This window comes from Halichoerus grypus, chromosome 7 (genome assembly GCF_964656455.1).
Source record: "Halichoerus grypus chromosome 7, mHalGry1.hap1.1, whole genome shotgun sequence".
Lineage (NCBI taxonomy): Eukaryota > Metazoa > Chordata > Mammalia > Carnivora > Phocidae > Halichoerus > Halichoerus grypus.
The window spans coordinates 147,055,512-147,068,503 of NC_135718.1; the positions used below are offsets into that span (position 1 = coordinate 147,055,512).

At 44.4% G+C, this 12,992-nt stretch overlaps 1 protein-coding gene and 1 long non-coding RNA gene across 2 annotated transcripts in view; one reads left to right on the top strand and one right to left on the bottom strand.

The window, feature by feature from the left end:
* Window positions 1–12,992, bottom strand: part of MGST3 (microsomal glutathione S-transferase 3) — a 203,524-nt gene that overhangs the window by 169,205 nt on the left and 21,327 nt on the right. The gene's annotated exons all lie outside the window — the stretch shown is intronic.
* The window catches only part of LOC118549305 (uncharacterized), a 165,899-nt gene that overhangs the window by 147,486 nt on the left and 5,421 nt on the right, over window positions 1–12,992 (top strand). The window contains exons 10-12 of the long non-coding RNA XR_013449973.1: window positions 8,993–9,124; window positions 10,381–10,593; window positions 11,714–11,790. This is a non-coding gene — a long non-coding RNA (uncharacterized LOC118549305). The remainder of the gene's footprint in view (window positions 1–8,992; window positions 9,125–10,380; window positions 10,594–11,713; window positions 11,791–12,992) is intronic.

Sequence of the window (12,992 nt, forward strand, 5' to 3'; positions counted from 1 at the left end):
TCTGCCATGTCCACCCTCCATGGCACCCAACCCATCTCTGTCAAGGACTGAGCAAGGGGGACCCTGACCCCTCCCCTTAGACCTCCTGCTGCTCATCTGCTTTAACCCCATTCTTGCTGGACTCAGGTCCATGTCTTACATTCATTTGCCTTTTTGATCCCTCTCTCTCCCCCCTTTACTCTCCGCAGAACTGACAGACACAGATGTACCTGTACACACACACACACACACACACACACACACACACACACACACACACACACACACACACCCCTGTCCTCGTTAATCCACTCTGAGAGGGTCAGCCTCATCCGACTCAGCCCAGAGAACCCAGGGAAGCCCTGCTGGAAAGGGAGAAGCGCCATTAGCTGGAGCCTACACACACCTGCCTCAAATTTGGGGACACAGAGATCCTGGGTGCTCTGGGGCAATAGAGAGAGAATCACATAGAAAACAGCAACATTTATAGTAAAACTGCATTGACTGAGCACTGTCCGTGTGTCCGAAGTATTCCACATACATCATTTCCCATCCACTCCTGGAGGGAGGTGTTTCTGTGGCATTTTAGCACTAAAGAGGGTGAGTCTCCATGGCGAGGGCAAACCCTTAGGTGGTAGACTTGAAACCAGGCTTTGACTCCAAATCTGAGACCCTCTGTTCTATCCTGAGGCTTAGACATGACAACAGGTGACTAGGATTATTTGCACTCCGGAAGGGGAGACGTGGGCTGCTACATGTGTATGTGGTAGGGGCTGGGGTGGCCGGTTTAAGGAATTTGGAGCCCCAGTAATGAGGTAGGATGAGGCCATGATGCACTTTCCTAATGTCATCCTCCCCAATATTGTCTCCTCCTCTCTTCTTGGGATCAGGGCCTTTCAACTTAACTCTGCCCAAGACCTCCTCCGTGACTGCCACCACCCAGCAACCCACTGCCGTCTGGAAAGAGTCCCGGCTCCCATTCTGGGAGCTCCTCTCTGCTTCTCTCCCCACTCAGGCCACTCTGCCTCACTTGCTGGGCCTCACAGCTCCGTGTACTTCTGACTACCAGGCTCTGCGTTGGCTGTGCCCTCTGCCTGACACATCTCCGTCCCCTCATCTTTTTGGTGACCTCCTCTGATCTTCTGAGTCCCAACCTGTGACACTGTCCCTAATCCTCATCCCCACTGTCTTCCCCTAACACTGCACATCTAACCTTGCACTCCAAGTATGATCAGAGCTGTATTTTAGACAAATCACTGTATCAGTGGTGCAGATGTTGGCCGGATGAGATGCTAAGAGCTGGGAGAACATTTGGAGTCCGTTGCAACCATTCTGGGGAAAGGGAACCAGGGCAGGGGATGGAAAGAAGGGTTCTTGGCTGGGGGTGGGGGCAGGTTCTGAGGTCGAGACTCCCAGACATGGAACTGAGTTGACCCCCACGGTCAGACTAAAGGAGGCTAGCACCTGTCCAAGGTGGGGTTCAGGAAAGTTTTGCCTCTCTGCAGGGGACTTCTCGAGAAGACCTTTGGAAGACCCTTTCAACCCTTTAACTGATTCTGTTATAACTGTGGCATCCTCCGGGTTGCTCAGAAGGCAGGAGCTCTAAAAATAGAAAGCCTTATTATTACCGATTAAATTTCTTTCCACCTACAGAATTTTCTGAAAGTAATAATAAGAGGAAGCCTGAGTCTGCTGAAGTGTTCAGGGAGCAGAGATGTATTGAGAGGTGATGAGAGAGAGAGGGCATAGAGAATGTGAGGCCAGGCAGGTAAGAAGGGGTTAGGGGAAAAGCCACTTATCAAACACACCGATGGGTAAAGGGACCTTCCAGAGGGCGTGGAGCTTCCAAGGGAGGTGCACGTGAATATTAAAACCATAGAGTTCCCACTGAGGCCATTGTCTGAGCCATGGGAGGACATCGGCCTCCGAGTGCACCCCTCCCCCGTCTCTGCTTCAGGGTAATGCATGAATGCTCCCCATCACTGTGATAGATGCGCAGTTCACTCCCCCACTCCCCTGCCTCCCAATGCATTTCATGCTCATGAAGATCCACCTGCAAAGCCCACTACAGCCTTGCCACTTCTGAGGATGGCATCCACGGTGACTAAAGATCTATAAAGTCATATGAAGAGATGAAGCCGAAGAAGAGAAGACATGGAAAATACTCTATTTGTACATTTTATATATTAAAAAATGATCCTCCAAAGTGAATCAGTGTCAGGTATTGCAAACCTGGATTCACCCTATAGTTCGGCCTTAGAATAATTTAGAATGATTTGAATGCCTGTTTCTAATGTCATAAAAATATCCATGTCACTTTCCATGTGTCTCTTGTAGGTTCTCTTCTCCCACATGGCTTAGTTCCGTGGCCTGGGTGCCGTCCCCACGCTTTCCTGCAGGAGTGGTCTTATCGCCGTGGACTATATTGGGAAATCTGGCTCTTCTAATAACTGGCTTGGGCTCTTAAATGGAATTATTCCAAATTGCCATTTGTTCATAGGTTAAAAATGATTGGATAACCGCATTTTCACATGGCTTCACATAGTAACTCCTCTGAGTTTCCTTTTCTGCAAAATGGAGATCATAAAGGAGTTGTAGTTTAATGGGTAGAGAGTTTCAGTTTTGCAAGATGAAAAGAGTTCTGGAGATTGGTTGCACAGCAATGTGAATGTACAATGTGAAAATTTAACTGAGTAGATTTTAAAGGTCTTCTTGGTTTTTTGGTGATTGATGAATCAGGCGGCACCCAATCCAGCAGCTAGGAAGGGGCTATGAAATGAAAGACTTTTATAGTTGGAAGGGAGCAGAAACAAGGAGGTTATACTAGGTGATTAGAAGGTTATACTGGGTGATTAGAAGTTTACTTTCCCTTTAGAGGATGGCAGGGGTTTTATAAGGCAGATCACCTACCCATTGCTGGTCAGGAGATTCCTGATTGGCTGGTTTACAATTCCATCTCTAGTAGAGCAGAAACTGTAATTGAGTTGACTGGATTTGGTGACGTGGGGTTTAGCATAAGCAACTCCATTTTGAGCCTGTCATCTTGTTTTTAACAGGACTCAACACTACTGGACTCTGCGCTTAAAAATAGTTAACGTGCTAAGTTTTGTTATGTTTTACCACTATTAAAAAAAAAAATCAGAGATAATAGGGATGCCTGGGTGACTCAGTTGGTTAAGCGTCTGCCTTCAGCTCAGGTCATGATCCCAGGGTCCTGGGAATGAGTCCCGCATCGGGCTCCCTGCTCAGCGGGGAGCCTGCTTCTCCCTCTGCCTGCCGCTCCCCCTGCTTTTGTGCTTTCTCTCTCCCTCTGACAAACAAATCTTAAAAAAAAAAAAAAAAGAACAGAGATAATAAAGTCTGTCTCACCTCATGGTGAAGATGGGCTAAGAAGAAGTGTGTAACTTTGCACAGTTCCTGGTGCATGGCAAACATGCAGCTTGATAAATGTTAACTTATATCTTTTTTGTTAAGTAGGCACCTAGCATGGAGCCCAACGCAGTGCTTGAACTCACAACTCTGAGATCAAGACCTGAGCTGAAACCAAGAGTTTGACGTTTAACCCACTGAGCCACCCAGGCAGATAGATGTTAACTTTTATTAGTAGCATTAGTCTTGATAGTTTCTTGTTCCCCAAATTGGCATTCTCTTTCCCAAGGCTAAAATCAAGTTGTGTCTCTAGGGAAGGGAAAAGCTATAGGGGATCATCACCTAGCAGAATCTCTAAAACAGTCATCATTGACATTAGGTTCTCCCTGAGGCTAGAATCTGCATGTCTTTATAATAATAACAGCTAAAGCTCATCTTAACGCAAATGAGCTCACTTAAGCTACGCAAGCCCCAGGGAACGGGTCTAATTATTTTCATCAGTTGTCTGAAGTCACATAGCTTGTAAGTGTCAGTCCAGATAAGGCCGTTGGTTCCAGGGCCTACCATGCTGACCACTATGTCATGGCTTCCACCCAGCCCACCATTGCTTTAGAATCTCTAGCTTATGGCCACTTTCAGCAGTGGGTCTCTCTTTCGCTGTGGCCGATGAAACTCCATAGGCCCTATTCTCCTGTAATGCCAGCCATCAATCAGCTCAGATTTGTAGGACATGTGTATTTCAGATGTAAGAAGAACACTCCTGGGTGGTGCGCATGTCGGGAGAACTCTGGAATGGCTCCAGAGGTCACTGGTTACTTGTAAGACTGCTCAGTTCCAACAAGTCTCACCTCAGAGCTCTGTGGAGGACACCCTTCACCCAGAAGTTCTGTTTAGTAGCTTGGCGTGTTCTTCACTCACTAATTAATTAAAGTAGTATAGGCACAGAATAAGAAATCCTCAAGCAATAAAGGACAACAGAAAATGAAAAGTAGAGATGTTCCTTCCCTTCCCTCCCTGTGTCTAGTCTCTAGTTCTTCTGGAGGTGATTTCCAGACTTGAACCATCTAAATGCTTTTATGCCTTTCTCTTGGTTTTTCAATTTTAAATAGCATTTATTGATTTCTCACTGTAAGAGAGGAAGGATATACCTATTTTGCAGTAACGGTAACTCTCCTTCTAATTTTGTTTTTTTTTTTGTTCTTCACTGTGTCATTTTAAATAATATATTTAAATTTGTATTTTCAAAAGATTATCTTTCTTGATATCTCAACTTCAGACAGGACTTTTTGATTTTGCATTGCAAAATGAGAAATTCACCTCCCTCCATGTTTGGATGTCTATCAGCTGTTCTCTTACTTTTCCATTGCTCGTTTGAAATATTTACACTCTATTTCGTAACTATCATTAGGTCCTCTGTGTTTGGTGTAGATGCTGATTTTATAGATTAAAAATCAATGAGTATTTGTGTTATGATTATTTAATTATTATTTTCCTCAGAACCACGCAGTGTGATTAGACCCATAGAAAGATGTAATTCTCTCTTTTTTAAAAAAGATTTTATTTTTATTTATTTATTTGAGAGAGAGAGAGCACGAACGAGGTGAGGGGCAGAAGGAGAAGCAAACTCCCCACTGAGCAGGGAGCCCGATGCGGGGCTCGATTCCAGGACTCTGGGATCATGACCTGAACTAAAGGCAGATGCCTATTCGACTAAGGCAGCCAGGTGCCCCTAAAGATGTAATTCTCTTATTGAAGGAATTAAACATGGAGGCCATTTGACTGAGGTGGCTGTAATGGCTTGGTAGCCTACCTAAGCAAACCAAAACCTAAGCCAGAGTCAATTCCTATCAATGTACTTGTATCCAAGAAAGCAAAATTTAAGAGCAGCCAATCACAACGGCCAACGAGGCTTTCCTAAATAAGACATGGCTTCAGCTTTAGATGAAATAATTTCCTTGCTTTGCTTATATATCTGCTCTATAAAAGTCTCTCCTCTAGTTCCTGTCCACTAGGTGCCCCTAACCACTTTTGGCTTGGCACTGGGGGATTCCAACTGATGTTTGCTCAAATAAACTCTTCAAAAATTTAATGGGGTCCCTGGATGGGTCAGTTGGTTGGGCATCCGACTCTTGATTTCAGCTCAGGTCATGATCTTAGGGTTGTGAGATTGAGCCCTGTGTTGGGCTCCATGTTAGGCATGGAACCTGCTTAAGATTCTCTCTCTCCCTTTCCCTCTGCCCTCTCCCCACTCTTGGGTGCTCTCTCTCTCTAAAAAAAAATGTAATGTACCTCAGTTTATCTTTTTAACACTGTCTTATTAAGACTTTTCCATTCAAAGGAGAATGCTCCCAGAATCAATGTTCCAGGTTTCCCAAATCATAGAAGAACCATGAAATTCCCGTGGCCTCCTGGGGAAGGAACTGGATCTGGGCTTCATGTTCTTGTTTGTATACACCACTTAGTTTCTCTCCACCTCAGGATCAGCCTCCATAAAACAACGATGGCTATCATTTTATGGAGCATGTATGAAGTGCTAAGCACAGCATTCTAAGCACTGTATATACGTTACCTTGGTCCATCTCCAAAATAACCCCATGAGCTAGGGCCAATCATCATTGCAATTTCAGACACAAGGGGCTGAGATTTAGCAAGACTAAGCAATTTCTCAAGGTGGTGAGTCACAGAGGCAAGGCTTGAACCCAGGTGACCTGACTCCAAAATCCACACTCTCCTTAGCTGTGTTCTGTTGTTTCTGTGAAAGAATTTCTCAGCTCCCTTTCCACAGTCAATATATGCCAATGATCCTGTGAGCATTTATTCAATTAAGTATTGATAGTAACTACCTTCAGAGCCATGAATTTTGAGAGGGCCCTTGACTCTTGAAGATATTCTTCTCAAAGGGCTCTGTCCTCCTTTCCTAATGTGCTTGCTTATTTTCTAGGTCCCCTAGAGAACTGTCACAATAGGATTTCAATTCCTTTCACTTCAGGGTTACTTTAACTCTTTCTGAGCCCCATGCTCTCCTCTCTCTCAGATTTCTCTTTGTTTGGCTGGAGTATGCTTCCAAATGATCATTATAAAAAGGTTGCAGTGGATGTCAAATTTCTGACCTTTAGCATACAGTCTGATACACATTGCTTTATAGATAACCAGCTTTATTTTTTCTAAATGTTTAGGTTTTTATGTATCTTTGGTGTTTCTAAGCTCTTACTGGGATATATATATGAGTGGTGGGCCTAATCTGTGTTTTTTGTAAGCTCTAGGCATTTGTCATTCTTTCTTTGTTTTGTCATTTTCTCTATTCTCACTTTCTGGAATGCTCATTAAATGGATGGTCCACCTACTGGGTTGATCCTTTAAGTCTCTTAACTTTTTGTCTGAAATTTTCCATCTCTTTGTCTTTATGATCTATATGGTCTGGAGGTCTTTTTGAATTTGTCTTCCGGTTGCTTTATCAACCTTTTCTCTTTAGCCACTGTGTTTGTCATTTCCAATCTCTTGCTCTCTGGATGTTTTATTTTTATAGTAACTCTTTTTGTTTTATGCACGTACTATCTCCCTGAATCTTTCTGAGCACAGGAATTAGAATCATTTAAAAGGTCTCTTCTGTTTTGTTTTCTCTGGGGTGTTTTATTTCTTCATCTAGATTCTTCTGTGATGCTGATTTTTCTCAAATACCTAGTAGTCTTTGGAATTCCACTCCTATCTTTTTGAATGAAGGAGAAAGTTTATTAATCTCTAAAGCCAGCATGAATTTCCTTTGTGGTTGTGGAGGACTGTTTGTTTACCCGGTCTCTTTCGTCAGTGGAAGACAATTAAGGTCATAGACAAAATGCCTGCACTCATGCTAGTTGAAGTCTAGCAATACAAATATCATATATATAATGGGATAAGTAAATGTAAAATTTTGATAAGATTTGGTGAGAAAAAGGCTTATGAAGGAGTATAGTGGGGAGATCTAATTTAGATTGGAGTTTTAGGAAAGGATTTGCTGAGGAGGTGACAATTATACTGGGTCCTGGAAAATGGGTTGGAGTTGCCTGATAGAGTTGGCATAAGAGCCTTCCAAGCAGCGAGGATAGCATGTTTAAAGGCCCTGGGGCAGGAAAGGGTGTGGCATGTTGTAGGCACTGAAAGGACAGCTGGGCATCTATGACACACAGATGGAGCTCAAGAGTGTATGCGTTTAGGGTAAAGAAGTAGCCAGGGTCCAGGTCATGGGGACCTTAAAGATCAAGTTATGGTAAAGGATGTTACTTCTCAGTTCAATTATAAATCATTAAAGGATTTTAATCATAGGAGTAATATGATCAAATCCACGTTAAAAAAAAATCTGGCTATTGTGTGGCTAATGGAATGGAGACAGTAACAGTGGAAGTGGGGGGAAAAGGAGGTTTTTGTAGTAGTCTAGGCCAAAGAAGATGGAGATCAAACTTGGTACATTAAAGATGAAGAGAAGAACTGACAGAAATGGGTGGGGGATGAAGTAAAAGGAGCAAGGGGGAAAGTAGTTTCATGGATGACTTATATTTCTGGCTTGAGCAACATGGTGGCTAGAGATGCCATTTGGGGATGGAAGACCCTGGATGAAAAGCAGATTTGGAGGCAAGATCCTGAGTTTAGTTAAGTTATGGCAGGTGTGAGATGGTTGTGAGATATCCAGGCATAGATGTCTGGAGGACCTGTGAATATTTGGATCTGGAAAGGATTGTGCCAAGGAGGCCAAAGGATCATGCTTAAGAAGGGAAGAGAACAGTCAGTAGTGTTGAATGCTGTCCCATTGTCAAATAAACAGTATCTAAAACATATTAATTCAAATCTGAAACAAAGAGGTTTTTGAAGACCTTGGAAAGAGCAGTCTTATTAGAGTGGTGGCCCTGGAGGCCAGACTACGTGGACTGAGAAGCAAGTGGAAGGTGAGCAAACTGACGGCGGTGGGGGGTGGGGAGGGTGCTCAGACAGCACATTCGGGAAGGGGAAGAGAGAGTGGTGGCTAAAGGGAAGTATAGCATAATACAGATTTCCACATCAAAATTATTCACTAGATTATGAGCTTGAGAAGGGCAGGAGCCATTTCCTATACTTCTTTCTGTCCCCTAGGCCAGCACAGTGGCTGGAATATGGGAGATGATCAAACCATGTTTATTGAATCTCCTGGAATATACAAATCCTTGGAAAGAGAACTGCTCTAATGTTCCATGGCAGGTAGAGCTGGCTCAACACCTGGCCTGCAGTGCTGTTGCTGAGTTCCATCACAAGTCCAGATAATCACAGAATGTCTGTCAACAGTTGTGACTTGTGGAAATTGCCACTGTCAGCCTGACCTCTTGGGGTTAAACTGCTGAAGGTTCTACTTGAGAAAGACCAAAAGGCTCCAGTGGGCCTGCTGATAAACCCCAGGCGCTGGTTGGAGAATTGAGCAGTCCTCTCGAGATAAGAACAGATGTTTTCTAATGTTTAGTGAGTAGCTACTATGCCCTGTGTTTTCACATGCTTTCTCATCTTTTCACAAATCTCTCATATTCCCAACTGTCATTCACATTTCACAGATGAGAACATGAAAGCACAGAGAAGGTAAGTGTATTTCCTAATGTGCTATAAATAGCAGAGCCAGGATTTGAACCCAGGTCTTCTGATTTCACAGGACACACACATTACTCTATGAAGGCATATGGAAAATCAGCAGGATAGAAGAAGAGCAAGATGGGCTTTCATGGTCCAAGAATCTTGATAGCTCATCTTTTCAGTGACTTTCGAGGGACATGAAAAGCAGATGGTAATTAAATGATCACGGGTGGGAGGAAGTGGAGGCGAGGGGAGGGGAAGGATAGCTGAAGAGACTGATTCATTAATGGGATGAGATTCAGGTGGGTGGGCCCCTGAGCGGCTGCGCCAAGGGGATGCTCGTAAAACCTTCGTTTTTGGCTCCAACCTTATGGCTTTTTCAGGGAGGTAAGGATTCCAGGCTTTTTTGTTTGTTTGATTTGCTCTTCCTCAACTATGTGCCTTATGAAATAAAATGTATGAAGGGAAGGGGCTGTGACTGCTGATGCACCAATGGCAGAAAACAAACAAGTTCAGAGGAAAAAAGAATATTTTGTTTAAAATTTTAAAAATATTTTAATTATTTTTCTCATTGTAAATGTAATTGGTAATAGGAAAATGTAATAGGGAACTCATAAAATATTGAGAGTTTTGCAGAAGAAAATAAAAATCACCTCAAAGTTCCATGACCTAGAGTCAATCGTTGTTTGAATTTTGCCGTATTCTGGTCTAAAGAATATTTTTGAAAAAATCCAAAGCTCCTTTGAATTCACATAAAATATTTAAAGGAATCATAGACAGTCCCTCCTTTTTCCTGCAGGCAATCACGTTGATCTTACATGAACAGAGGAAGAGAAGAGTCTGGTTTTCCTTAAAAATCCCCATAAAAGTCATATTCTTAGCCACCCGTGCTATGACATTCCAGTGGACCCCACATCCTGGTAGTAGGGAACTCTCTCAGTTCCAAATATAAATCCTCCTCTTCGTTAGACCCACCTCCACTAGTCCTGGCAATGGTAAAAACATCTATGTAGTCAATAAATACAAAAATAGCCACTCCATTTGCCCTTGAGGCAACTACTATTTTACAGAAGGAACCCAAGCCAAAAGAGCTAAAGCCCAGAAGGAAACAGGCTCTCTTCACCATGATGATTGTCTCAGGACCTCACTTTTAACTGATGAACTAGCAGGAGGGAAGAAAAAGGAAATGAAGGTTATGGAGGAGACACTTAGGGACCACTGGAAGCGGAAGCTCTTTTAATAACAGAATCATAAAAATGTCTGTGAACAGAAGTTCTTGTCTTAAAAAAAAGCCAAAGATCTCACAGCTGGCTGGGGGTCAGTCTTACTATCCCCAAGATAGTAAGACTCCCTGGCAGAAGGTAATGTGGATAAAGCACCCAATCCAGCATCTGGAGCACGCAAGGACTCATCAGGCATGAGTCCCTGTCCTTGCTCCATCTAATGAGCTTTTCCTTGCCCTGGCAGCCTCCTGGGCTGTGTGGCGTGTCCTCAGATGGACAGACAATATTTTAATAGAGTAATGAAGTTTGATGGTGTGGAAATCAGCATTGGCATTGACCTTCCAGTCACGGTGTACAGACCCTGGTTCTCCACATCGATCGGACTCATGGAGAACATCGTCAAGCAAGAGGCCACGCCAACCCGAGTTACAAGAATACCCCCTGAAGTCGTTCATCGGTGAGTACCAATAAAACCCGTGTTTCTAGTTTTTTGGTAAATTCACAACCTGCTTTTGCCCAAATTTTTGCACGTGCTTTTATCTTTAAAAAACACTGGGGGCTACCAGGTTAAGTATCCTGGGGGATCCTCAACTGCAGTAGCAGCAGAAAATCTGGAGATACGCAAGATACATGGCTGCTGGCAGGGTGCAGACAGGAGAGGCTCCCCAGAGAGGCAGGCGTCACCAATACTGTTTGTTCGTTCCCTTTGGTGCTTACTCTGCGTCTGTCCATGTTTGCATTTCCTCCACCCCCATCCTGTGTGCATCCCCACCCCCCTTTTCCCATCTGCAGGCTCCCTATTCTTATCAAAAGCTGCTCCTCTTCTCCAGATCATGTAATGCCCGTTACCATGGCACCCGGTACTTCACGTTATTAAGACAATCTCTTTATTAGTAAGCCTGCTCCTCCCAGGATGCCAGGCGCCTCGGAGCCCATTTGAGAAGGTGATGAACCTGTGTCTTGGGAGGCTTAGGGACTGTCAGGGGGTCAGGACAGACAGGCTCAGAGAGCTTGGACCTCACGCCCCACTCGTGGATCACACCTCACTGCTTACACGGTGACTGGGACTCACAGCCCTGTCTCCTTTCATTGCCTTTTCTTTGCATCATGCACTCGTAATAATTATATACGTTATCACACTTCACATTTTACAAAAGGATTTCAAATACATCCCTGCCTTCAATCCTCACGGTGTTCCTGTGAACTAAGAATTTTGTGCTCATTTTAAAGGCTGAAGAAACTGGAAGCTGACATTCAGGGAATCTGACTGTTCAAGGTCATACAGACACTCAGTACCAATGGCCAAGCTGGGACTCAAACCAGACCCTCTACAGACACCCCTCTTATCATTGTCAGACAGATAGGCACACAGAGAGACAGACAAAACATTCTATGCCTTTTGGGTGCTCAATAATCATTTGTTGATTTATTGGACTAAATGTGTCTGCTTTTGAATCAAATGTGATGTTACTGACTCACCATCACTGCTTTGGATTACTTTCCCAGTAGAGGATTAGATTCAACAACTTCTCTTTCTTTCTTTCTTTCTTTCTTTTTTTCTTTTGAGCACCTGCTAGGAACAAGGCACGATGGAAGTGTTGGGGAGTACAAAGAGTGTCCTATATCACCTGTATTCTTCGACAGTGAAGGATGGGTAAAACACACACTATGCACACAAAGCTGTCATCCAGCACAGAGTGTGATAAAAGCCAGTCATCCATTCACCAACGATTCATTGCCTATCAGCCATGTCCCAGGATTCAATGATGAATAAAAGAGATGTGGGCCTTGCTCTCACGGAGCTTTCTGTCTGTGGAAGGAGACAGGTGTTAAGCAAAGAGTTGTACAATTGTTTAATTATACCTGGGATGTGTGCTTGGCAAGGGAGAGTGGATGTACCACCAGAGCATAGAAGCAAAGGTCCCGACTTTTGCTGGGGGGCAGGGATGGGGGGCGTGTGACACAGAAAGCTTCCGAAGCAAAAGACTTTGATCCACAGAGGTGGGATGATGAGTCTCACTGCCCCCCACCCCCAAAAGAAACCGAGGTCCCTGCCTCATCACAATTAGGCCAGGCCTTCAGTAGACATTGAGAAAAGAGCAGGAATTTCAAAGGGCATGAAGGATGGGTTTTTAGTAGCAGCAAGTTCAATGATATTCATCTGTGGATATGCTTCATGTTGAGAAAACCCAAGGGTCACAAGCCTAAGCTAGTTGTGGACCACAACAGGGAGGTACTCAGCGCTGGGAGGTGGGGGTGGGAGTTTCAAGAGCAGGGAGAGAGAAGGAGATATGGACAGCCACACAGAGAAGAGGGAGAGGGGGAGATGAGAAAGAGAGAGAGACCTCCCTGGGAGGATCAGGAAGAGGTGACATGTAGGTGCCCAGAGAAGGACCAGCTAGGACTCAGCTAATGGGGATGAATAGTGGGGCGGATGGTGTTCCAGAAGGATAAAGCAGCTTGAGCGAAAGCAGAGAACAAAGGAGAAGGAGTGTGCCAGGTGTGTTTGGGGAAGAGTGTGCTGTGCACTTTTCTGGAGACTAGCATGGGCTCAGTCAAGGGGAGGACTGAAGGTTTGGAGAAGTGGAAGGGGACCCAGTGTAGATACCTCCATGGGCAGAGGGGGGGGCCATGAAGAGTATCTGGTCTGAGGAGTCCCATCAGAGCTATACATTAGGAGGATTAGTCTATCGGGAGGGCACAGGATGGATGGGGAGGGAGGGTGGGAGGTGCCCTTTCACCTCACTCCCACTGTCCTCCTGGCCTACCAGGGGGATCAATAAATGGAAGTTTTAACAGTCCTCTGCCTAATTGCCAATGGAAAAGGGGTGATGAATTTTTAGCCCTAATCATGAT